The sequence below is a fragment of the Peromyscus californicus genome, unplaced genomic scaffold, assembly GCF_007827085.1.
Source record: "Peromyscus californicus insignis strain IS unplaced genomic scaffold, ASM782708v3 Scaffold_8__1_contigs__length_139910024, whole genome shotgun sequence".
NCBI classification, from domain to species: domain Eukaryota; kingdom Metazoa; phylum Chordata; class Mammalia; order Rodentia; family Cricetidae; genus Peromyscus; species Peromyscus californicus.
Window position 1 is genome coordinate 11083345 of NW_026294606.1, and position 26160 is coordinate 11109504.

The 26160-nt window shown below is 44.4% G+C and overlaps 1 long non-coding RNA gene across 2 annotated transcripts; it reads right to left on the bottom strand.

Annotated features, from left to right (window-relative positions):
• Positions 1 to 12219: 12219 nt before the first annotated feature.
• Positions 12220 to 18981, bottom strand: LOC128102908 (uncharacterized). Of its 2 annotated transcripts, XR_008215592.1 has the most exons (5): positions 18678 to 18981; positions 15720 to 15787; positions 15154 to 15337; positions 13329 to 14017; positions 12220 to 13152 (listed from the first exon to the last, which is right to left on the bottom strand). It is a non-coding gene; the product is annotated as an uncharacterized LOC128102908 (long non-coding RNA). The 2 variants fall into 2 exon arrangements; XR_008215593.1 differs by lacking the exon at positions 15154 to 15337.
• Between the last annotated feature and the right edge of the window lie 7179 nt (positions 18982 to 26160).

The following is a 26160-nucleotide window of genomic DNA, read 5'->3' on the forward strand; positions in this document are numbered from 1 at the left end:
ACATTTGAACACTCTCTTATCCTATTCACAGGTCATAAAGGTTGGGTTCCCCAGGATAGCCCAGCCCAAGGCAATCAAAGCATCCTCTTCCCTTGAACATGGGGCTTGTTTCACAGAAGTTCCTAGGCAGCTGAGGTGAACGAGTCCTAGAGATGCCATGCCTGAAGCCAGAATTTGCCTTCACATTTTAATTATGGCCCCCTGTCTTAAGGCAGTTTGGATGTGTTTCTATAATTAGAACTAAATGAAGGGCTGTCTGGGAGGGTTGTTAGGCAAGATGGAACAGCATGAGCATGTCCTTTACTTTTCTATTTCTTCGGCAATTTTAACAGAAATTCAAGAACCAGCTCTTTATAGTTCAAAAACACAATCAACCATGTAACCCTGGAGGAATTACTCATCCGCTGTTTCATCAGAAAACTGGGAATAAGCCAGCGTGGTGGCACTTGACTTTAATCCCAGTACTTAGGCAGGCAGAGGCAGGCAAATTTCTGTGAGCTCAAGGCCAGCCTGGTCTACAGAGCAAGTTCTAGGGCAGCCAGGGTTACACAGAGAAACCCTGTCTTGGGGGAAAAAAATTAGAAAGATAGAAAAGAAAACAGAATAAAACAACCCCTCCTTCAAAGTGTGCTGTGAGGGTTTCATTGAATAAACACATGTGAAATACACTGATCGCGGTTACTTACCCATGGCACATACATAGAACGTGTTATCACATATCATAATCACTGGGACCAGGAATGCAGACTCTTCCCCTAAAAGTGACAGCATCTGATGCTTTATGATAGAGCAATCAAGGAAGGGTGAATCCTCTGATCCCTCAGTCTGTGTTCCAGAGGCAAAACAGCTGTTTTAATCCATAGTCTTTCCACATAGGTGCTGATCTTACCCATCATCTGGAAAGGGACCAAGGCACCCATGACCTTTTAATATCCCACTGTAAAATTACCAGCCTCCTTCCAGGTGATATTTCACACACACAGCATTTCCAATCCCCCTTTTCACCAACTTGACCCTCCACCTCCATTAAAATTTATATGGTTAGCCATTGGGGCACAGAAACGGGTTTAACAATGTCCTTCTCAAAGGAAGGTACATAAAGTCACATAAAGAAACCATGTCTCACTTGAAGCTGCCTGGCCCTCACCATTTACTCCCAAAGGCATCTACTTCATATGGCAGCTTTCAGTCCACATGGATAGCTACATTCATCTTAACCTGCTGGGCCCTGGGAGAGGCTTTAGGGCACCAGATGTGTACCCCTAACAGGGATGGGGTTTACTGGTGAGAAGAAAGTGCAGCCTTTGTGGAGGTCAAGGTGCTAGACAAAGCCTCAGAAAGCTCAGAGTAGTGCTGAACAGAACACAGAAGAGCAGTAACCAAACCCTTCGGGCTGCAGTTCATACATAGGTTGGCTACTTCGGTTGCTCCCACATGCCTCTGTGGAAGAGCATTATGAAATGTGAGCCCACAAAGTCCCGTATTCCTCTTGCAAAGGTCTGCCTCTAGTTCACCCTAGAAATTAACTCATGCAAAAATGACAGAGTCAGCTTTTGAGTGCATCCCTGGAGGAAGGAGCCCACAGCTTGAGAGTCGTCTGCGCATACTAAGTGACGGGTGGAGTGGAGCAATTATCCGGTGAATCTGATTGAGGTAGACAGCTGGAGCAGAAATTCGGCTTCCTGGCCTCATGAGCAGTGAGCCTACCATGAGCCTGAAGTGGACCTCACACCTGGGCTCTTCAGAATGTGTTTCTTCCAAGTGACTCAGAAAAACGTCTTTCACATCTACAGTTTCATGGTGTGCATGCAGAAGTTTTAATAGTCTTATTATCGTGACTAGACACTTCCACCATCTGGGTCTTGACTGTGCACTTTGCACACACTAGGGACTCCTGACTGCAGCCCAGAACGAAGAAGCAGGCTGACCCAGATGCTCAGCCCAGAGCACTCTTACGCTGTTTCGCACATTGCATTTTATTTTACTTAAGAAAAATAATATATTAAAAAGTTATAGGTTCCAGAGTGTATTTCCATTTTACTCCTGACTTTCCTCCTCAAAATGGTCAACATCTGTACCAGCATGCCCCACGTGTGTGTGTGCACACCGAGCTGTGTCTTTCCTTTCACGCGTAGGGCGGCATTCTTTAAAAACTGCCCAGCTTCTTTTACTGTCAAAAACATGTAATTATGGAAACTTGCCAAACTCGTACAAAAGTCGGCAGAACAGGAGAACAAACTCCCCAGCATCCATCCGTCGGCTTCACTAAACATCCTTTCTTGCTCCTTCCTGTCTACCCTGAACCACTCCACCCCTACTCCAAACTATTTTCCAACAAATACCAGATAACACATTCTGTTATCTGTAAATAGCTGGGGTTACATCTCTAAAAGATAAAGGTTTCTTTCCAAGGGTACATATCATCTTATTATCATACCTCAGGGCAGGAGGCCCCAGTCCCTGCTTGTCATTACTTTGCTGTGGGCTCACAAAACAAGCTTGCCCCTATGGGCGCCACATATGACCAGTTCCCCACGGATCAGCATTTAGATTGTGGCCAGTGTTTTTACTGCTGTTAAGTTGAACTATGTTTCACGACCTTGACCATGTTGCCCTCATATGCTGCCGTCTACTACAGGTGGTAGAGCAATGAACGCCCAGATCCACAGCCGGTGTAAGAGTTTGGTTACAAAAGAAGTACAGAAAACTGGAACGATGCCTGTGAAGATCAGAAAATGGTTTCGTGAAGATCAGAAAATGGTTTCGTGAAGACAGACAGTATCTTGCTATGCGGCCCAGGCTGGCCTGGAAACTTCTATGGCTTTTGAAGTTCCTTCTACCTCAGCCTGGCCGTGCTGTAAGCATAAGCTGAAAATTTTGATTTTCCTTCCTATTTTGAAATAAATATATATACATATATATAATATATACATATATTATATATATTACTTATTTTGAAGACACAGAAGACTAGGACCTGCAAGATGACTCAGCAGATAAAGGCACTTGCCACCAAGCCTGAAGACCTGAGTTCAATACCCAGGACCCACATGGTGGAAGAAGAGAAGCAGCTTGTGCAAGCTGCCCTTTGACCTCCATAGGCACACTATGACATTATGGCATGCCCACACATACAAACAAATAAGTGTACCTTTTAGACTGTAAACATGGAAGGAAAGAGGGCAACAGACTTGGCCACCTCACCTCTGACCATCACTGCTTGTGTCTTGATGAATATTTTCCTGACTTTGGCCAAACAAAGTTTATCCACTTTGCTGTAAGAATGAGCATGGTCTCTTGCTTGTTTTTCATTATGAATGTCTCATGGCTTCTTTCTGTGTGACCATGTGCCTTTCCATGTGTCATTTTTATTGGCTGCCAAGGAGTCCCAAATCGCTTTGCTTCCTCCCTCCCCAGTACACGATCAGACAGTCTGTGTCAGTCTGAGTCTGGCTACAGGGCTATGACTGTCTGGCTGGGCACACAGGATGTTGGTTCTAATCAGAAGAGTGTGAAGTGGGGGCCGGCATGTGCATGCACACAGACTCCCAAATATTTTCATGACCGAAAGCTCTGCAAATACCCTCCCAGGGTCCGCAGGCCCTTGGTAAGGCCATTATTTACCAGGGTTGTATTCCAGGAGAGGGTGGGTGGGCAGGATACATGGTTTGCAGAGAGCATCCATCAAGTAAACCCAAAAGAAATCCAGGAAAGGGAAGCTTCCAACCCACAGAAGCAGACTCAGCACAGTGGCACATGCCTGGACTTATAGCACTGCAAAGCCGAAGCAGTACTGCTGTGGAATGTTCTGTATGGCAAATGTGTTGCTAATTAGTTAATAAATAAAACACTGATTGGCCATTGGCTAGGCAGGAAGTGTAGGCGGGACAAGGAGGAGAATAAAGCTGGGAAGTGGAAGGCTGAGTCAGAGAGACGCTGCCAGCTGCCATGATGAGAAACAGAATGTGAAGATGCCGGTGGGCCACGAGCCATGTGGCAAGGTATAGATTAATGGAAATGGATTAATTTAAGCTGAAAGAACAGTTAGCAAGAAGCCTGCCATGGCCATACAGTTTGAAACCAATACAAGTCTCTGTGTTTACTTGGTCGGGTCTGACGGCTGTGGGACTGGCAGGTGAGAGAGATTTGCCCTGACTGTGGGCCAGGCAGGAAAACTCTAGCTACACAGTACAGTCAAAGTTAGAGGGGAATCCTGGGATACATAATAAATCTGAGAGCAGCCCGGACACGCAAAGCAAGGCCTATGTCAACAAATAAAACCAATACCAGCTCCCTGATGGCTTCCTGTCTTTCAAAGGAAGCTCTCCACCTCTGTCAGCTCCTAACGGTGGCTGCAAATGCTCCCGACAGGTCCCCAGGAATGACCTCAGCTCTGGAGCTATGGGAAGAGTCCAAATAAAGAAAAGGAGATGTAATTCTAGGGTTTGGTAAAAATTACCCACACAAGAGACAGCTGTTGTGTGATATTTTGTTTGAGCTCTAACAAAGTTTGCCTGGAGACTAGAGAACGGAGCTAGCCACCAGTTAACCACAAAAGCCGGGCAGTGGTGGCACACACCTTTATCCCAGCACTTGGGAGGAAGAAGCAGGAAGATCAGGAGTTCAAGGTTACCCAAGGCTATGCAAGTTTGATCCAGTCTAAAAGAAAAATAGAGCTGGGCGTGGTGGTGCACGCCTTTAATCCCAGCACTAGGGAGGTGGAGACAGGAATATAATGCAGGTGGAGACAGGATCTCAGTGACACCTCCCACTGCCACCACCCCATTCAGTCTGAGATTTCTTAGAGGTAACAACTCTCTGGTGGCTAGTGCTCTCCTTCTCTGATCTTTCAGCTTTCACCCTCGGTATCTGACTCTGGATTTTTATTGCTAAGACTCATTAGGATCACACTTTCAGGCAGCCTTTCCTAAGTACTCTGTATATGATAACAGCAGTGAAACTACATATGAGTCTCAGTTTTAACGTCAAACCCACAGAAAACACGAGGTTGTGTGAGAGATGCAGGCCTGAAGGTCTTGGGGAAGCACGCTGCAAGTTCTGGATGAGTCTGCAATGGAAGAATATTGATGTTTTATGCATCCCTCCTTAGCCTCCCCATCCTGGCACCAACCCCATTTTCCCTAAGATGTTGGGGCTACATCTTGCCTCCTGGCTGTGTGCCACATTTGTTAAACTCTTGTGCACGCTCAGTTTTTGTATTTATCTGGTGCAGCCATCCTTTCCAGAGCATCTACCACATATCTGTCCCCTAATGGACAATCAGAAATAATAACTAATGGACACCTACCAGATGCGTGAATTGAAAAATACCAGCCACTAGGCATCATGGCATAGGTCTTTGATCCCATCATTCAGGCTCTGTGAGAACAGACTGCTCTAAATAGCAAGTTCCAGAACATCCAAGGCTACATAGAAAGACCCTATCTCAAATAAAAAAGAAAAAGAAGAGGGAAAGGAAGAGGAAGTGAGGAGGGAGGAGGAGAAAGAGTCAGCCAATGAAATGAGCCAGAACTGAATGCCTAAATCCTCGTAATGAAAATTATGAGCCAGGCGGTGGTGGCGCACGCCTTTAATCCCAGTGCTCAGAGGCAGAAGCAGGCAGATCTCTGTGAGTTTGAGGCTAGCCTGGTCTACAGAGTGAGTTCCAGGACAGCCAGGGCTACACAGAGAAACCCTGTTTCAAAAAACCTAAGGGAGTCAGGGGGAGAAAAAAAATGAAGACAGTGAGACCCAGCCTTCTTTGGGCAGCAGTCTTTACTCTGGAGCTGGTCTTATAGGCCACCAATACCAGTCACCCAGGTTACTTTCAAAAATGTGGATTCCTTGAGCCACAACAGTCTTGAAGACTCGGGACCATAATGAGCATGTCTAGGGCATCGTATACTTCAAGAACCCCCTTCCTAAAGGTTATGCATCAAGGGCATCAGTACTCTGGGGCCAAAGATAGTCATGGGCCCAGAAGGATGTATTTTAGGTTCTAAAAGGTGACAACTGCCTACCAGACAACTAAACCCAGCAAATCTGTCATAATTGAAAGAAAAAAATCTTTCTGTAGTAAAAATGTATTATAGTAATTTTTGGTCACTAAGCTGGGTTTACTGGAGGTGCCTGAAGGCAGCCTTCATACTGAAGAGAAACCAACCCATCCATGAGACTAAAGGAAAAAATAAACCACATTAGAATAATAGTCAAACAAAAGGACAAGGAAAACACTAAATACTACAATAATCACCAGAATCAATACATACCTCCCACACATAACTCTAAATTTTAATGGTTTTTGACTTCCCAATCAAGAATTACTTCTACGTCTTTCATCAAAGAAATATATCTCATCATAAAATATAGACACTACCTTAGGATGAAAGAATAGCAAAAGGATGCTCTGAGCAAACAGGACTAGGAAACAGGCAAGTGTCACTGTTCTGATATCTGAAAAAATAGACATCAAGTCAAAATTAGAACAGATAGCTTAAGGTCACTGTATATTGATTAAGGGAACAGTCTATCAAGAAAATGTTACAATTCTACGCCGGGCGGTGGTGGCGCACGCCTTTAATCCCAGCACTCGGGAGGCAGAGCCAGGCGGATCTCTGTGAGTTCGAGGCCAGCCTGGACTACCAAGTGAGTTCCAGGAAAGGCGCAAAGCTACACAGAGAAACCCTGTCTCGAAAAACCAAAAAAAAAAAAAAAAAAAAAAAAAAAAAAAAAAAAAAGAAAATGTTACAGTTCTAAACATGTACACATTAAATAAAGGTGTGTGTCCAACTTCATAAAACAATACTACTAGATGTAAATTCACAGATTAACAGTACAAAAGTCATGAGAAACTTCAATATACCAGTTTCACCCATTGAAAGCTCATCCCAATAAAAATAAAGAGAAATATCTTAATTAAATGACAGCAAAGACTAAATAAACTCAACAGACATCTATAAAACATGCCACCTAAACACTGTAGAATGCATACTCCCTCGGGAGCCTGTGGAACACTCTCTTAAACAGATTATGTATTAAGAAACAAAGCAAGTCTTAACAAACATAGGAAAAACTGAAACAATTCCTTGTATACTATCTGATCTCAGTGAAGAAAAACTAAAAATCAGCAGCAAAACAACTCAGAACGTGTAGATTAAACAACATACCACTGAGTGGTGAACGAGTCATTGAATAAACCAAGAAGAAAATGTAGAAAATACTAGAATCAGGTGAAAATAAAAACCCAACATACCCCAAATTATGGGCTAAATTGAAAGTAGTCTTATGAGGGAAATTTATACCTGTAAATGCCTTTATTAAGAAATCAGGCCGGGGGGGCGGCGGGGTGTGTGTGTGTGTGTGTGTGTGTGTGCGCGCACCTTTAATCCCAGCACTCAGGAGGCAGAGGCAGGCAGATCTCTGAGTTCAAGACCAACCTGGTCTACAGAGCATGTTCCAGGACAGCCAGAGCTACACAGAGAAACCCCATCACCAAAAAAAAAGAAAGAAAGAAAGAAAGAAGGGAAGAAAAAGAAAAGAGAGAGAGAGAGAAACCAGAGGGTTGGTACTGAAAAAAAATGGCTTAGCAGTTAAGAGTGCATATTGCTCTTGCATCGGAATGAAGTTCGCTTCCTGGCATCCACATCAAGTAGCTCACAACTACCTGTAACTCCAGCTCCATGGGATCTGCCATCCTCTTCTGACCTCCAAGGTCAGCTGCAGTCATGAGCACACACCCACACACAGACAAACGCGCATTGACATCATTTTTGTAAATAAATAATGAAATCAGAGACTTCGCAAACAAATAACTTAATGATGCACCTCAAAGCCCTGGAAAAAGAAAAACAAGTCAAACCACAAATAGAAGACAGAAAGAAATCTTTGAGATTAAAGAAGATGCTGATGAAATACCAGCAACAAATAGCAATACAAAGCATCAGCCAGAGTTGGTTCCTTGAAAAGACAGACAACAGTGAAAAATCCTTAGCCAAACTAAACAAAAGAAAAATAAAGAAGGCAAAATTAGTTAAAGTTGAAAAAGGAATCATTTCAGCAGACACAAGTGAAATTCAGAAAACCGTTAGGTCATACTTTATTAATATATGTCCCACTCAATTAGAATACTCAAAGCAACAGATGAGTCTCTAGATGAATGAGGACTGCCAAAATTAAATCAAGATGAGACAGAAAATTGAAGCAGATCTGTAAGAAAGAGTACCATTGAGTCAGCAATGAAAAATCACCCAACTAATAGAAGACTAGGCTCAGTGGACCCAACTTATCAGACCTTCAAGGAACACTACCACCAAAACTTCTTAAACTATTGGATAAAAGAGGAGAGAAATGAAGGCCACCAAACCCTTTTAGGAATCTGTGCCTACCTGGGTAATGAGACCAAAGACACAACGAAAACTTAATGACCGAGCTCCCTGGCAAGCATAGGCAACCCCAGAGACTATGTCATCGTCTTTGCTTTCCCATCAGAGCCAGAGAGTTAGATTCTTTTGCTGAAGACACTACACTCTTCGGTTGCATAAAAAAAAATCAACATAGAATAATCAACCTGGAAATGAGGCCTTTCGCTTTCTCCTTACCAGCCGCCTCTTGGAGCCCCAGATGGTGTAGTGCAGGCCGTTCCACTGGGGCAATGTCGGCACGACCGTTTGGAGTATAATTGATCACTTTACGTTTGGATTTCAGACCCTCTCCACAGAAGGAAATTCATGACTGATCCTTTAAACCTGGTTAAAAGCTCATGGCTGGGGAGGTCTTAGGTCCTAGATGGGTACCTAATACTGTTGTTTTGATAAATGAACATGTTGTCAAACTGTCTTTTAAGTGCTTATATTTATATTCATAAATCAATTCTATGTCAGCTATTGTCAGTGAAGTGTCCCTTGCAGTGGGCTGTGGTTAACAGAGATTCATAACTGGTCAAACTACTGAGAATAAGTGGCTGTGAAATGCTCAAGCCTAAAGAGGACATCTGTATCATCCCCTCCAAGGCTAAGAGATCATTACAAAATACAGGACATAAAGAATATGTGAGCTGGAGAAAGGGGAGGAGTGTTGGGAAACAATGTCTTCTGGACAACATGACATGGCCATTGTGCTCATGAACTCACAGTGGCTCTGGCGACCCATATAAGACTAAGATCATCAATGTTCCCTCATGGTTGGAGGAGAGGTTCATAAGCCCCGCCCTCCCAGGGGTATTATTGGCAGTCAGTGGTTCCTTCAGGAGAGGGAGACAGTTTGCATCAATGGTGCATCCACTGGTAAATTACCCATGCTCCGCCAGGCGGTGGTGGTGCACGCCTTTAATCCCAGCACTCGGGAGGCAGAGGCAGGTGGATCTCTGTGAGTTCGAGGCCCTCCTGAGCTACAGAGTGAGTTCCAGGAGAGGCGCAAAGCTACACAGAGAAACCCTGTCTCGAAAAACCAAAAGAAAAAAAAATTACCCATGTTCCGATAAAAAACCCATAACCCTTCCATTTATGCTCATGCAAGCAATCCTAATTAAACTCAGTGGGTCACAAAAACTGAAAAAGAAAGAAGGAAAGAAAAAAAAAAAGCAAGAAACATTTCAGGCAAAATGAGAAGCAGCCCACCCAAAGTAAAGTAATTATTTTTGGCAAGTGAGGATCTGAAAGATTTTCTTGTCTACTTTCCTGGGTTTTCAGTTTATCTTATTTTACTTTCATTTTTTTTTCCAAGACAAGGTCTCTTGTAGCCAAAGCTGAACTTGAACTCCTGATCTACCGGCCTTGCCTTCCCAAGTGGTGAAATTACAAGTATATGCCCTCTGATTGGCTTTTTGCTCTTTATGATGCTGTTGAAGGCAACATTTTATTTTCACAGGTAACAAAGAAAGCAAACAAAAATAGGTAAGCTAAGCGTATTTTTGAAAGGACAGAGAGAAATGTCAAGGTCACACACAAGCATTGCTGTTCAAAGTCAAACTGCAGCTGGGCGTGGTGGCTCACTCCTAAAATGCCAGCACTGGAAGTCAGAGGCAGGAGGATCACCAGGAGTTCTAGGTCAGCCCTATTTACCTAGTGAATTCCAGGCCATCCAGGACTACAGAGCGAGGCCCTGTCTCAAAAACAAAGCAAAATAAAACTCAAAACAAAATGCAGCTCCCAAGAGGAAGGTGAACCTGGCCTGATAAAGTGACTCATTTTCTTCCCCGGGCTCCTGTCAGAGGCCGCTCTCCACCCCACCCTCATTGTTCACCAGTTTATCAAAACCAACATCAAATCGTCTCTCCGTGAGTAATTTGGGAGAGAGGCCCGCTTTTAAAGCTCAGTCATCTTCAATGGGCTCTCTCTGGTGACACAGAGGGCACTTACAGCTCCCCACCCACCTGTGAAATGGCACTTGAAAAAGAAATCAACCGAACAGGGGTAGAAATTAAACTCAATGAAATGTACTCATTTTAAGTATATAGTTTGTTGGGTTTTCAAAATCCATGTAACAATCAAACCATCACTATCAAGATCTGGAGAGATGGCTTAGTGGTTAAGAGCACTTGCTCTTGAAGAGGATCTGGGTTCTGTTCCCAGCACCCATGTGACCACCTGTAATTCCAGTCCCAGGGGATCCAACCCTCTTCTAACTTTGTGGGCACAATACATACATATACACACACACACACACCACACACACACACACACACACACACACAATCATCCATATATAGAACATTTCTACTCCTCCAGAGTAACCTGCCCCCTCCCAGCCAACTTCCACCACTGCCTATGCCAAAACCACTCAGGTTCTGATTCTAATTTGCATCATAAGTAGTTTTAACTTTTGAACTCTGTATGAAGTCTTGCGTTGTGTATACTTCCATATGAGTCTCTTGCTGAGTATTATATCACTGTGTGCAGAAGGACCTGCTCATCCCACTGCGGTGGTGTTCTGATGAATGAAAATAACAGCTCTTTGGGCATCCTGCTGTAACTCCCATCTGGGCAATTCCAAGTTTAGAACTGTTACAAAGGCTACTGTTAAAACGTTCTTCTCGGCCAGGTAGTGGTGGCTCACACCTTAAATCCCAGCACTTGGGAGGCAGAAGCAGGCAGATCTTTGTAAGTTCAAGGCCAGCCTGGTCTACACAGTGAGTTCCTGGACAGCTAGAGTTATACAGAGAAAAAAAAAAGCAGGAAATTTTAATGTGCCATGCACAATAATGGACCTAGAGGTCATTACGCTAAGTGAGATAAGCCAGATACGCAAGCTAAATATGTGGCTTCACTTATAAGATGAATATAAAACTGTCCAACAGCACAATCATCGAGCAAAGGGAAACGGAGACTTGAAAGTCAGTGGGTATAAACATGTCAATTGTATGAGTAAGTTCTAGCAATCTGTATAGCATGATACCCATGCATAACAATTAAAAAAAGGAAGAAAATGCTTTAAAAGGAAGTGGAAATGACCCAGATGGTCATCTATTGATAAGAGAGTAAGAGAAATGTCTATGTTAATGGAATATTATTCAGCAATAAGAAGAAATGATGCATTACAGCATGCTATAATACAGATGAGTTTTATAAACAGTGTGTTCAGTACTAAACCAGCCACAAAGAACATGCATTGTGTTGGTCCATCAACATGAAATGTCCAGAAAGGGCAAAAGACATGAAGTAGACTGAGTTCCTAAAGGCCATGTACCAACTGCTAATGTGTAAACCATTTCTTCTGGAGTGACAGCATGGTTGTGGTAATGACTTACACACTTCGTGAACATGCTAAAAGCCATTCTTCACAGAATTTAAATGGGCAGATTATATTGTATGCAAATTATACCTCAGGAAGCTGTCTTCAATTCCTTTTCAAGAAATCAGGGCATGGTGATTAGTAGGGGAAACAGATGCAGAAAGGGTCATTGTAGGTTCAAGGTCAGCCAAGCGTATATATTGAGTTCTAGGCTAGCTAGGACTACATTGAGGACCGTGTTTCAAGAGAACAGAAACAAGGTAACGTAAATAAGCCTGTGGGTGGGATTTTAGCCTGTTGTCTTGGCTTCATATCCAGGAACGAAGACACTGACGGAGTGAGCCTTTCCAGTCTCTCACACTGCTCTCCTGCTCAACTCACCCTCCTCCAGCACTGCCCGAGAGCTCCAGAGCTTCTCAGCACCGGTGTCTGCTACTGTCTGTCTTGCTATTATAGCCATTCTGTAAGGAAAAAGTATGTGCTTCTTTCTGATCAGGACAGAACTGACTCTGCCCATGGGTCTGTTCAGTACAGGTGAGTGACTGAGCAGTCAGTTTGAGTAGGTATATACTTTCCTGTTTTCAAACAGGAGAACAATATGTCAGATTGTGGTTTTAATATTGCTTTATGGGCTTATATAATTCATGTACACAAGAATGAACAAATCTTAAGAGTATAGCTCACCAGACTTCTTATTTAATTTATGCATAGCCATGAGGCCACCATTCTGACACACAAGGATCACTGCCTCAGGAAGTTCCCTTCAGCTGTTGGCCAACCACTCCCCAAGAGACAACTCTGTTCTCACTTTTTCATCATTTTTTCCTTTCCTCTGAGGTTTTCTACAACCTCAGATAAAGATATCATACAGTACACTTTCTTTTGAAAAAGCATTTTTTTTTTTTTTGGTCATCACAGTATTTTTGAGATCCATTCATGTCGAATGTATCTCTACTTTACTAATCCTGTTTATTTTTGAGTAATAGAATGATTTTGTGTGTAAACTACAGTTTGCTTCCCGTTTTTCGCTACCGTCTTATGCTCCTTGAGTAAACAAACACTTTGTGATAAGTCCCAGCAGGCAAGTGTTATACATGTGACATTTCCTGCTGGCAGGTGCAAATTACAATTGCCAAGACGAATGTCATCAAACTTTCCCGTTTGGGCCATTCCCATGATTGTGCGGTAGGTAATTCCTAGGTGACTAAGCATGTTGGGATCCTCTTTTAGGGCTTGTCTGCTTGCTAACCATTCACAAAACTGCTTTTTGTTGAAGTGTCCAGATCTGATGCCCATGTCTCAGCAAAGCGGCCTATCTTTTTATTGTTGAGTAGAAAGCATTCTTTATACATTTCACTTCTACCCCCTACGCCAAGCACATGTATTATGGATATTTTCTCCAGTCTTAGGTTAATTGTTCATCTTCTGAACAATGTCTTTTTTTTTTTTTTTTTGGTTTTTCGAGGCAGGGTTTCTCTCTGTAGCTTTGTGCCTTTCCTGGAACTCACTTTGTAGACCAGGCTGGCCTCGAACTCACAGAGATGCGCCTGGCTCTGCCTCCCGAGTGCTGGGATTAAAGGCGTGCGCCACCACCGCCCGACCTGAACAATGTCTTTTGACAATAATCTTTATTTGGTTTGCTTTTAGCTGTTAGGGAAAAAAGTGTTTCACAATATTGTTGGGCTTTGCTGTTGTTTTGTTTTTTATTTTTGTTTTGAGACAGGGTTTCACCACATAGCTCAGACTGGCCTGGAACTCTCTACGGAGGCCATGCTGATCCTCCAGCTTCAGCCTCCCATGTGGTGAGATTATAGGACACCATACTGAGCATACACAGTACATATATGTGTGTATATATGTATGTATGTATGTATGTATGTATGTATGCATATGTGTATATGCAGACCAGGCTATCCTGGAACTCACTCTGTAGACCAGGCTGGCCTCAAACTCACAGAAATCTGTCTGCCTCTGCCTCCCAAGTGCTGGGATTAAAGGTGTGTGCAACTACACCCAACTCACATGTTTTCTAAAGAAATGAGTATTTTAACTCCCACTTTACAGAAAAACGGAGCCCAGAATGAGGAAATTCTGTCCCCAAACCCATAAACTTGGGCTTACCTAGAAGAGCAGTGCGGTGCAGCTCTGACTCTGGGGCCAGCCTCTGCTCACATTTAACTTTCAAAACCGAAGGCAGCTGCACAGGCAGTTTGTTGTGAATGTACTATTTGGTGTAAACAAAGACCAGTGAGACTTTGGGGTTCAGAAGTAACATGCTGAGGCTTCTGGCCTACGGGAATAAATAGAGATATTGAAGGGAGGAAATGCCCTCCCCTCCAGGAAAAAAAAAAAGCAGAACTGCGACCTGCCCCTGCACTGCCTTCTCTGATGAGAACACCTGATCAATTAGCACTGCTGTTGTCAAAACTTGCTTCCCCGTCCAAGCTGGGAAGCCTCAGGCCGCTAGGCTTGGCGCACATCACCTCCCCCCTCACAGGCTGGGTTTCAAGGATTCGTCTGTGCAAGAAACGTCATGTTCTGTCTCCCAGACGATGTTTCTCCCACCCCAGATGTAAGACCAGAGGCCTCTTATCTGGTACTATTTATCTCTGTGCTAATAAAGTGCCTGGCTGTGAGGGAAGCTTTGAAAGCACTCTGCTGTTGTCTCTTGCATCAACTGTTGGGGTCACTGGCTCTCCTCTGACTCCTCCCTGGGATCACTGGCTCTCCTCTGCCTCCTCCCTGGGATCACTGGCTCTCCTCTGCCTCCTCCCTGGGATCACTGGCTCTCCTCTGCCTCCTCCCTGGGATCACTGGCTCTCCTCTGCCTCCTCCCTGGGATCACTGGCTCTCCTCTCCCTCCTCCCTGGGATCACTGGCTCTCCTCTGCCTCCTCCCTGGGATCACTGGCTCTCCTCTGCCTCCTCCCTGGGATCACTGGCTCTCTTCTGGCTCCTCCCTGGGATCACTGGCTCTCCTCTCCCTCCTCCCTAGGATCACTGGCTCTCCTTTGCTTCCTCCCTGAGATCACTGGCTCTCCTCTCCCTCCTCCCTAGGATCACTGGCTCTCTTCTCCCTCCTCCCTCTTCTGTCTCTGGGCCTCATAGTTCAGGCTCCTTGTAAGAACGAGCCCCAGAAATGCACGCAGCCGTGCCTTCTATTTCCTCTTTCAAGAGCACAAGGAATCAGTAGTTACATAGCACGCATACTGGGCCTTTGCCATCCTCATGGGACACAGCCAGTGCAGATCAGGCGATACTTTTAATTGGTGAGGACACTGAGGTCCCAAGCTAACAATGACTAGTATTTGTGAGTCTTTCTGGCTTGGTGATGCTGGACGTGGAAATCATGCTACTGTCTACATCTTATACAGGGACTAGCTGAGGCTCAGGGGTGATAGAATCAGACTAAAAGCTCATAGCTCACCACTGACAGGACTCAGAGCAGAACCTGGGTCACTCTCAAGCCACAAGCTGGGGTGCTGGCTGGAAAAGGCAAAGGAAGGTCCCTTGGGCTTTGAAATTCTTGTTGTCCCCCCCACTCTGAACTGAGTTCTCAAAAAGTTTGAGTAGGGTCCAAAGAGACATGTCATGTTCTGTTACTCCTTGTACTGTGACATAAGAAAAAATTAATATATATCAACAGCTAATAGCATAAATTCTCCACCACAGAAGACTAAGGATTGATGGATGCTGAGGCATTCATTGCATGTGACCTGTCAACAGGTTGAGAATGAGGCCCATATTGTCCCTGAGATTCCTGTAGGGCAGTGCATAACCCAAGCTAGCAAAGGAAAATCAAAGAAGATCAACACTACTATAAAGCTAATTATAAACAGTAAAAATAATGCAAGGGTAAGCTGTGGATGTAGCTCAGTGGTAAAACACTTGTCCAGCATGCACAATAGTCAACAACAAATAAAAATAATAAACAAGGATAAAAACAGCTTCAACTAAAATAGAGGCTAATCACTAAAGCAGTTATTTACATACCAGATGCTCTCTGTGAACTCTTTAGTCACCGTTCATTTGAACCTTCAAGCAGCTCCACGAGCCTGAAACTGAAACATCAAGAGATCGTGGGCTGGACTGGAGAGCTGGTTCCTGAAGGACAGCAAAGTATAGGTCCCCAGAATCCACATAAAAGCCAGACATGGTGGTACACATCTGCAACCCCAACACTGAAGGACACAGATAGGCAGGCATAGTAGAAAACACTTGTAATCCCACTTCTGGGGAGGTGGAGACAAGTGGATCCCTGGGGCTTGCTGGCCAGTCAATCTAACCCACACAGTGATCTTTAAGCCAGTGGGAAATTCTGTCTCAAAATATATACATATATGTGTGTGTGTGTGTATGTATGTATATATATATATTTTCGACAGTACCTGAGGTTGCCATCTAGACTCACATGAATGTACACATACACGGGCATTCACACTCATGTGAGCACATAACCACCCACACATGTGCACACACATGCTAAAGAGAGAGGAGAAAGGAATGAATGACTGAATGACTCATGGGCCTATATCTCAACAGGTTAAACCCAAGAAATCCCTCATTCCTGAAATTAGGAGAAGCTTGGGAAGGGAAGGGAGGAAGAATGGGTCTGGGATGAACAAGGAGAAGGTACAAGGTGGCCTATGTGTCAAGCTCTCGTGCGCTTGTGAGCAGAAAGTCCGGTTATAGCCCAAAGGGAAATGTCCGGCATCTGACTGGTCGACCAGACCCTGTTGAGGCCAGAGAAACTGGAGGCAGCTGGGGCACACTCCTCATCTGGAGCTCTGGCAAGACACAAGGTGGACATGGGAGGCCTTGCAAGAGACAGGAAAAGAAACAGACCCGGTCAAGGAGCCGCAGGAGAGCAGGGCCTGACCCTTGTTTCCTCCTCAGCTGTTCCTGTTTCCAACACATGAGTCTGTCTTTACAACTGCGTACACACCCCTCCCCCCTTTTCCCTACAAATTGCCCTCCCTCCTCTGCTCCCCACCTCCTACTTGACCACCTTACCGCGTACTCTGCTCTAACAAAAGCTGTGGATCTTTCTTCATTTCTCACTGTGTGAACATCCCAGGACACCTACCTGCCTGGTGCTAGGCCCTGGCCTGATGGTGACCAGTATAGGAAAATGACACTGGCCTCCTTCCCTCTCCAGGAAGTCTCCAGTTCAGGGAAGGCTGTGGCTCTGAGGTTCTGCCTAGCATTCACCAAACATCTACGTGTTGGTGACCAGAAAAATCCCATCCTCGTAGGGCTGAGGTACCATTTGTTGTGGTGGTGGTGGTGGTGGTGGTGGTGGTGTGTTTTCCTGTTGCTGTTGTTGTTTGGTTGATTTTGTTTTGCTTTTGTGTGGTTCTAGCCGGTTGAATATCATTCTTCATGGCTTTATGAAGTCATGTATGTGACTTCCCTCTGTGGCATGTGCTGGCCTGTATGCCCCCTGTTCCCATACACAGAAGTGAGGTGAGAATTTATTTATTATGTCACCCAGTTACAGATGGCAAGAGGAGGAAAAGGAGAATTAATGTGGAGGTTACATGAGAGGAACGAACATTTAACTTTCTTTCATTTCTAACAAAAGAACATGGGATGGTCCTGAGCATCTTGCCCCAAGAAGAAAAATCTGGTGTTGTAAACATATAAAATAATGCCTAACTTGGTCTCTAAGTACCAGCCAAGTACTCTCAGTGATGTCCAAAGCAATAGGAATATGTTTCAGGCTGCTTGCAATTGTTTCTCTTGTGTGTGTGTATGGCTTTATCCCACAGTATTAAACACACAGAGCCACATATACAAGGTTTTGTGAATGGTTTAGATTTTTTCCAGAGTAATTTTGACTGCTGGTGATTTCTGCCTTCTATAGTATATGCAAAATGTCATAACACACATATCAAGATCTGTCCTAACACCTAAAGAGATGGCTCAGGTGTTAAGAGTACTTTCTGCTTTTGCAGAGGACAGAGTATCTACAAGATGGCTCACAACCATCTCTAACTCAGTTCTAGGCAACCCAATGTCCTCTTCCGACCTCCTGGGGCACCAAGCATGTGGGTGGTGTGGTGTATATCTGTGTATCTGTGTGTTGTGTGAGTGCAGGTGTGTATATGTGCACAAAATATTCTAAAATAAATATAATAAATCTAATATATATATAAAATAAATCTAAAAAATAAAAAGATCTGTTCTTACAATATGACATTTTTTGTGATATGTGATACAGCCCTTAACTTCTTTTTAAAATGTACAACAAATAAAAAGTAATAAAAAACCAAAAAAAAAAAAGTAATATTTAATTTTTCTGTTGTTGTTTCGTGGGTTTTTTTGTTTGTTGGTTTGGTTTGGTTTCTTGTTTTGTCTTTTTTGTTGTTGTTGTTTTATGTTTTAGAGTCAAGTTTTTTCTGTATAGCTCTGGCTGCTCTTAGAACTCACACTGTAGGCCAAACTGGCCTTGAACTCACAGAGATTTGCTTGCCTCTGCCAACCGAATGCTGGGATTAAAGGAGTGCGCCACCACAGCCCAGCCTATTTTAAATAGTTTTAAAAGCTGAACATGAAGTCACACACCTGCCAGCCCAGAACTTAGGAGCTGGATGCAAGAGAACAGGCAGTCCATGGCCAGTCTGGATACAGAGACAGCTTAAGGCCAGCCTGGGTTATGTAAGGCCCTGTCTCAAAAAAGTGCAGATAAAAAATAGAAGAAAAAAAGAAAAACAATGTGACAACTACCCCCAAATCCCAAAATATTCTCTAATCAATGCACAGTTAGTGGGTTGTAAGTTAATGCGATCAGAACCTCATGCTGGCCTCTGTTATATACTGTTCGGACTAAATAGATAGTACAAAACAGACAGGAAAGGAAATAATTACACCGTCCTCCTCAATGGAGAAAGAGTTAGTGACCTCTTTTAAAGTGCTCCTCAGCCCCCAGTGACGTCATTCAGGTCTTACCCTGGCCAGAGTCTACCTCCAAGACAGGAATGTGGAGATTGAGTCACAGGAGACAGCATTGCGGTCAAACACCATCTCTTTGCCATCCTTCTACTTTACAGAGACTGTGGTCTTTTGGCCAAGCTGGGGAGAGGCTGAAAGGAAAGGGGAATAGGCCTTGGAGGAACTCAGTACTGTGCAGAAGGCTTTTAGGACAAGGAAGAAGTCACACCTGTGTCCATGGGTCCCAAATGACTTCTCAAAGGAGAAGCAGTGTCTCAAACAGAGTGAACCTGCTCCTGGCCTTCCTGTTCCCAAGGCTGGAAATGCCTCATCTCTTTTGGCCTCTGGACAAAAAAAAAAAAAAAGAAGCAACAACGAGAGAGAGAGAGAGAGAGAGAGAGAGAGAGAGAGAGAGAGAGAGAGAGAGAGAGAGAGAGACAGAGAGACAGAGAGACAGAGAGACAGAGAGAGAGAGACAGAGAGAGAGAGAGGGGAAAATTGGGAACTAGAAACAGAAAAGCCCCCTTGCCCTTCCCCTTTATCAATGGTTTTGAAAGGATTGCTGTAAGACACTGACTAATGACACGTGACCTCTGGATTCTCTGCTAGACGGCAGGCTTGGCCTGTGCCCAGCAGGAACTCCTCTGCCAGTCAGGGGTCACTCTCTCCATTCAATGGTGTATTCGCTCCCTCCAGTCTCAGGGCAAAAGCCCTGCTGCTCTGGGCCATTTACAGCTGCGAATGAGGAAAGCTATTGAGCTTGGAGAGAGGCTCTGTTTGTTTTCTAGAGGAAGCTTTGGTGAGCTTGGCCCCTCCTGCTGTCTCTCCGGAGCTGCTGAAGAGATAAAAGCCATACCTCCTTTAGACCTTCATTGGACAGTAGGAGCCCCAGCTCAGCATGGGATAATAAAGGCATATGCCGCATAAATTATCTAGTGATTGGCATGCTTTCTTCCTGCTCCGACTTAAAAGGGGAAGTTGGTGGGGGTGGTGCTGGGCACAGAACCATGAAGCCCAGTTGGTTTAGTTAAGCACTTACTATGTTCCAACCCTCAGAAGCACTCCGTGTTTCTCACAGCAGTTCTAGGAAACAAATATCATTTGTCCCTGGGCTGTACATGAGGCGACAGACTTAGAAACGCTGAACGGTTCTCCCAGGGATCCACAGGAAGGCAGTGAAATGTACCATAGTTGGCTGCAAGGATGCTCTCTCAAACGGGCTGGGATGTGGCTCAGTACGGCAACTTGCTTAGTGTGCACGAGGCTTTTGGTTTTATCCTCAGTATGGAAACATTCCATAAACTCTTGAAAACAGTTACTAAGGGCTTTTAAAATGCTCAGCGGGTGAAGACGCCAAGGCCAACCACTCGAGTTCAATTCCCAGAAAGGAAAGAACCAACTTTAGCAAGACGTCTGTTGACGTCCACCCATGTACCTGGTATGTCCCATAGCACCAAAAATAAATACTTTTTAAAAATTAATAAATAACTAATTAATTACTTCACAGCCCAATTACAGTTTCCCCTCCCTCCTCTCCCCCCAATCCCTCTCCCCAGACCCTCCCCGCCACTCCTTCTCCTTTCTCTTCAGGAAAGTGCAGACCTCCTATGTGTATCAGCCAGCCATGGCATATCAAGTTGCAGTATGACTAGGCACCTCCTCTCCTATTAAGGCTGGATGAGGCAACCCAGTAGGAGGAAATGGTCCCAAAAGCAGGTAACAGAGTCAGAGACAAGCCCTGCTCGCTCTGTTAGGAGTTCCACAAGACCAAGCTACACAACTGTAAAATGTTTAAAAGTTTTAAGTGTTAAATTATTTGCCAAACTAGCCTCCTCAATCAGTCTCTGACTCCAGGGATGAGGGATGGAGAGAGGGGAGAGAGGGGAGGCCAGCACAAGACAAGAAAGACACAGGGTCACCCATCTGCTGTTTTTCTAACAGTATTTAAGGACAACCTGCTATGACCAGTCATGTTTCAGCATGAAGGGCTTTTCCTTGAGAATTTTGCATCCCATCAGGGAGACCACGGAAAACCAGGGCGTCCAAAAACCACATGGCTTTTGAATGAGGGGAGAACTTTGAGTAGAGGAAGGCAAGGTGCCAAGAGAGAGAATGTCTGGTAGAGAGAGGCCATAACAGTAAACCCCCAACCAGAAGGGGGGACGTTTGTCCTGAGTGACAAGGAAGAGGGAGGGGCGCTGGAGAGATGGTTAAGAGCACTTGTTGGCTGGCAGAGGACCTGGGCCTGATACCCAGCGTCACATGGTAGCTCCCAAGCATTCCTAACTCCCGGGCACTCAGGTACACATTCATGAACATAAAATGAATGTAAAACATTTTTTAAGATTCACTTATGAGTGAGTACATACCATGTTTGTCCTTCTGGGTCTGGGTTACCAACCCAGGCCCTCTGAATATGTGTGACAGTTGTGTAGCTTGGTCTGTTTGTAAGGTTCCTAGCAGTGAAACCAGGACCTGTTCCTGGCTTTTGGGAACCTGTTCCCCATGATGGATTACCTTGCCCAGCCTTGATGCAGGGGGAGGAGCCCGGTCCTATGTCAACTTGATGTGCCAAGCTGTGTTCAAGGCCCCATAAGAGGCCTGCTCCTTTCTGAATGGAGATGGAGAAGGGGTGGGAAGTTGGGGAGGAAGGTAGATGGGAGTGGCGAGGAAGGAACGAGAGAAGAGGAGGGAGGGGAAACTGTTGTCTGCATGTAAAATAAAGGGGAAAATGTTTTAAAAAATTTTTTAAAGAAAAAGGAGGGTACTGTGAGGAGCTCACAGGAGCTGTCCAAGGAAAGGACACAGAAGAGCAAATCCTTGCGGGGTAGGGGAGACAGCCCTGATGTGGTGCTTGCCCTGCAGATCTGTGTTGTCCTGCAGGTCAAAAGCTGAAAAGGATAACCCTAGCATCCTGGAAAACACATAGATCAGTTCAAGGATCCTAACCATATAAGCTCATTAACAAACAAATCACCAGAGAAAGAGGTACCTTCAACATTGTTGAAAGCCTGTCACAAATTGATCAGGACAGACAGAACGACAGACAGCTAGCAACTGAAGTACTTAAATGTAAATGGGTGGATATTGTTATGACTGACAGCATTATCCACTGACTGATGGATGTACTGATCGACACCCTGGAACCACAGGACCCTACCTGAGGACCCAGAAAATATGAATGATCCTTGAGGGAGGATGTATGCAGCAAGGCCAAGCAGAACCAGGACAGTAATAGGTTACCATGGACAGGGAAGGCCTTAAACCCAACAAAAGTCAGGGAGAACACCTCCGTGGATAACAGAAACTTAGAGCATGATTAGTAGGAGAACTTCCCCCAGTGCTGTTGGCTCCTACCCCTCTGGGAAGTGAAGACGCATATGTGCTGTAGCCTTAAGTGGCTCTGCTGTGAGTTAAATCTCCTTAACAAAACCCAAGTTAAAGCATGAGTTACTAAGGCTCATGACCAGTAATGTAAGCAGTCCTGTGACTCTAAGAGTGAGTAGCAGCATACTCAAGAACACCCAAGCCTTGCTAGGACCCCTCTAATGCAGGGATGGCGTGAGGTGAGCAGACCCAAGCCAAACAATCAAGTCACTAAAATATTAGCCAGTCTAACAATGACATAAGTCAGAAATAAGTATACAACGTCATTTTGGATCCCAAAAACAAATGAAATTTAAAAAAAATAATCGCCGGGCGGTGGTGGCACACGCCTTTAATCCCAGCACTCGGGAGGCAGAGCCAGGTGGATCTCTGTGAGTTCGAGGCCAGCCTGGGCTACCAAGTGAGTTCCAGGAGAGGCGCAAAGCTACACAGAGAAACCCTGTCTCGAAAAACCAAAAATAATAATAATAATAATAATAATAATCTTTATTACTAGGCACCCGGAACACCTAAAAATCTTGCTTGTGAATTATTAGCAGGCTGCCTGACTGCGAAATATCATCAGAACTATTTAAGTAATATCAAATAACACTTACGACACAATTACTCCCAAATCAAGGCCTAAGACAAAAAAACAACAACAACAAAACAAACAAAACAAACAAACAAAAAACTGGAAGGTGGCTGGAGAGTTGGCTTAGCAGTTAAGAACACACACTGCTCTTCTAGAGGACCCAAGTCCTGTTCCCAGCTACCCATACTGAATACTGAACAAATGCCTATATCAGTTCCAGGGGATCTGACTCATCTGCCTCTGTGGACACCTACACACATGTGTATACACACACACACACACACACACACACACAAATAATTAAAAATAAATCTTTAAGAAAAGAAAGTAGAGCTGTGCACACCTTTAATCCCAGCACTTGGGAGACTGAGGCAGGAGGATCTCTGAGTTTAAGGCCAGCCTGGTCTACAGATTGAGTTCCAGGACATCTAAGGCTACTCAGAGAAACCCTGTCTCAAAAAACCAAAGAAGAAGAAGGAGGAGGAAGAGGAGGAGAAGGGAGGAGGAGGAGGAGGAGGAGGGGAGAACTCAGAAAGGAAACTGTGAGAAGGTAACAGTGGATGGGTCAATAGGGATGGGGGCTAGGAAAATGAGGTAAGAGAAAAATCTACCAAGCACATTTTGTGAGAAATGCCATAGTATTGTCTAACACTTAGAATGCTAATTTAGAGAATTAAAAATAAATGACAGTTCAAATCAGAGGAGGGAGTAGTGGGCAGGGCCAAGAAAATAGGTGTTATGATTAAATCGTATTTTATAAAAAATCTTTTGACAGGCTGGGCGATGGTGGCACACGCCTTTAATCTGAGCACTTTGGAGGCAGAAGCAGGTGGACCTCAGTGAGTTCAAAGCCAGCCTGGTCTAAAGAGCAAGTTCCAGGACATCCAGGACTGTTACACAGAGAAACCCTGTCTCAAAAACAACAACAACAACAACAACAACAAAAAAAAAAAAAAAAAAAAAAAATCTTTTGACAGGATGCAGCTTAATGATAAGGATATATTCTGAGAAACATGTTGGGCAATTTTTCTTTTTTTGGATGTTTTGGGGATGAAATCCAGGGCCTTGCTCCTGTTAGGCACCTGGCTGGCTGGGGCAGCCTTATGTACTTCCTTCCAAGCTCCACACAGAAGGCCTCTGAAGTCAGAGCAGGAGCTCAGGGGCAGGTTCAAGATGGCAGACCGGTCAGGCACCTTCTATCTTCAGGGTCTCCAACACCTGTTTCTCACGGTCTTAAGGACTCCATGAAGCCACAGTTAAAAGTTCTAGGCACATCTAAATCCTCAAGACATGGTAAGATCCTGTCACTGGAAATGTATTTTACTAGTCACTCTATGTGGCTTCCCACCAAAGTCTATCAGCTCTGCTAGAGCTTTAAGACCCAAAGTAGACCCCTGGTGGGTCACTTTACTCGGCCACTCCTTGTTATGACACCTGGGCATTAGTGCCAACCCTTCATCCAAACCAACACCTCCAGTGCCTTTCCCTGCTTTATTATGCTTCTCTGTATCTGGCACGGTGTATAATCACAAAACATAACGATGGGAATACCTTCCGAGGAACATGTTGGACAACTTTCTTTTTTTGGCTCCACCAAGGCTGAAATCCAGAACGTTGCGCATGCTAGGCAAATCCTCTGTCCCGGAGCCATGCCGCCATCCCTGTCAGCAAATTTGTCTTTGTACAAGTATCATAAAGAATAGTTATACAAGCTAAGACATCACTGGCCAATGTAATGATTATATATGGGGCAACTGTAGTCGATTACTGACCGAAACATTGTGGGGCAATGCATGATCACATACTTCCTTGTTTTTTTGTGGTGTGTTCCATTCATACAAGAAGAATATGTGTTCGGTTAAAACAAAGATTTGTTTGCCCACTGCTGTAGCCCCCATTCTTAGAAGAGTAACAGGTACAGTGAGTATTCTGCTAACATCTGTTGAGTAAGTGCGTGGATGGATGGATGGATGGATGGATGGATGAATGAATGAACAAGCGTTGTCATTGTTTCTCTGCTCCCATCAGAAGGATTCAGGGGGATACCACAGCTACCTACAGTGCTTAGCTCTCGTCTCACAGTCACTGTTCACATCTCTATTTCCTCAACAGTCTGTTTCTTCCAGGGCACCTGTAATCCTAGAATACCAGGAGCAACAATGGAAATAAAAATAATAAGAACAGAAAAACAAATAAATAAATAAAAGTAAGAAGAACAGACCCCCTTAGCTCACAGAACCACTGTGATACCCACATCAAAAGGTGTGCTGAAGACGACAACGCATTGTGTGGATGGGAGCTACTCTGGCTTGCACAAGGACTTCAGCCAGCTGTTTGCTCCTTCTTAAGCCTCATTTGCTCATCTGTAAAGTGGAGGCATTCATGTCTTTGCTTCCTGCTGGCTGAGGTATTTTGAGGAATGAATAGATGGTGCATGTGTAAATGCTTTGTAAACCGTGAAGAAGTATGTGGTTATAAAGGGTAATTATATGGAAATAGCACAGGTTAGTATTCCAAGCATCTGGACTGGAGTCCTTGTTCTACCAGTTTCCAGCCTGGAAAGGAACTCTGGATCTTAGTGTGGACAGTAACTGCTCGCGTGTCACCATGCAGAGGGAAGACTCGGAGCCTGCTCAGCATTCTGTGCTGTTCATGAGACAGCAGCTTCCTACTGTCACCACTGGTCCAGGTACAACTCTCAGAAGCCACTGGAGCAAGGCCAGAAAAGCCCTTTTGTAATTACACCAGCCTGTCAGGATGCTGTCTTTTAATTAGTATTTATAAGGTGCTTGAAGCTCCTCTCTTGAGTATACAGATTCCAAAGTGGGTTTTGTTGAGTCATGAATGATCCAAAAGTCTCAATGAGTCTCATTACTCAGCCCTGAGTTGACCTGAGATACAGAAGAGGCTTGGACCAAAGTTCCCTTGGCTCTGTCAGTGCCCTGTTTGCTCTCACTGCCCTTCACACAGGGCTGCCCTCGGCAGTCAGGCTGAGCCCTGAAAGACGAGCTGAGGGTCTACGAGAAGACCCTCTGGATCAGGCCTTCTCACTGCTCTGCAGAAAGTGGTGATGAGTACTGAAAAAGCCAGGCCCATGGGGTCAAGGACAGAGGCTCTTGTAGCCCGGTCTTGACCTGACTCAGGAGGTGGTGTCCTGCTAAGACTAGTGCTGAGCTCCCTGCCCCCACCCCTGGGGATTGAACATTTTCCACTCAAGACCCCTCTTCACCGCAGCAAATTCTACATGGCCCTGGGTAAACAGGAATATAAAATAGCATTACAAATAAAACATTTGCTGATGATAAATCTATTACAAAACAATTCTTTGTTATAATATTATACACACACACATATAAACCCTTTTAAAGACAGGAGCAGATTTGCAGCCTAATTCTGTCTATGCTTATTTAGTTTTACATAAAGAATTACATCTTGGCTGAATATTTGATACAGCAAGACACAGAGCATCAACATTTTTAGAGTTGAAGGATATTTTGATATTATAATTGTCAACACTGACGATACTGCTTTGTATAAATA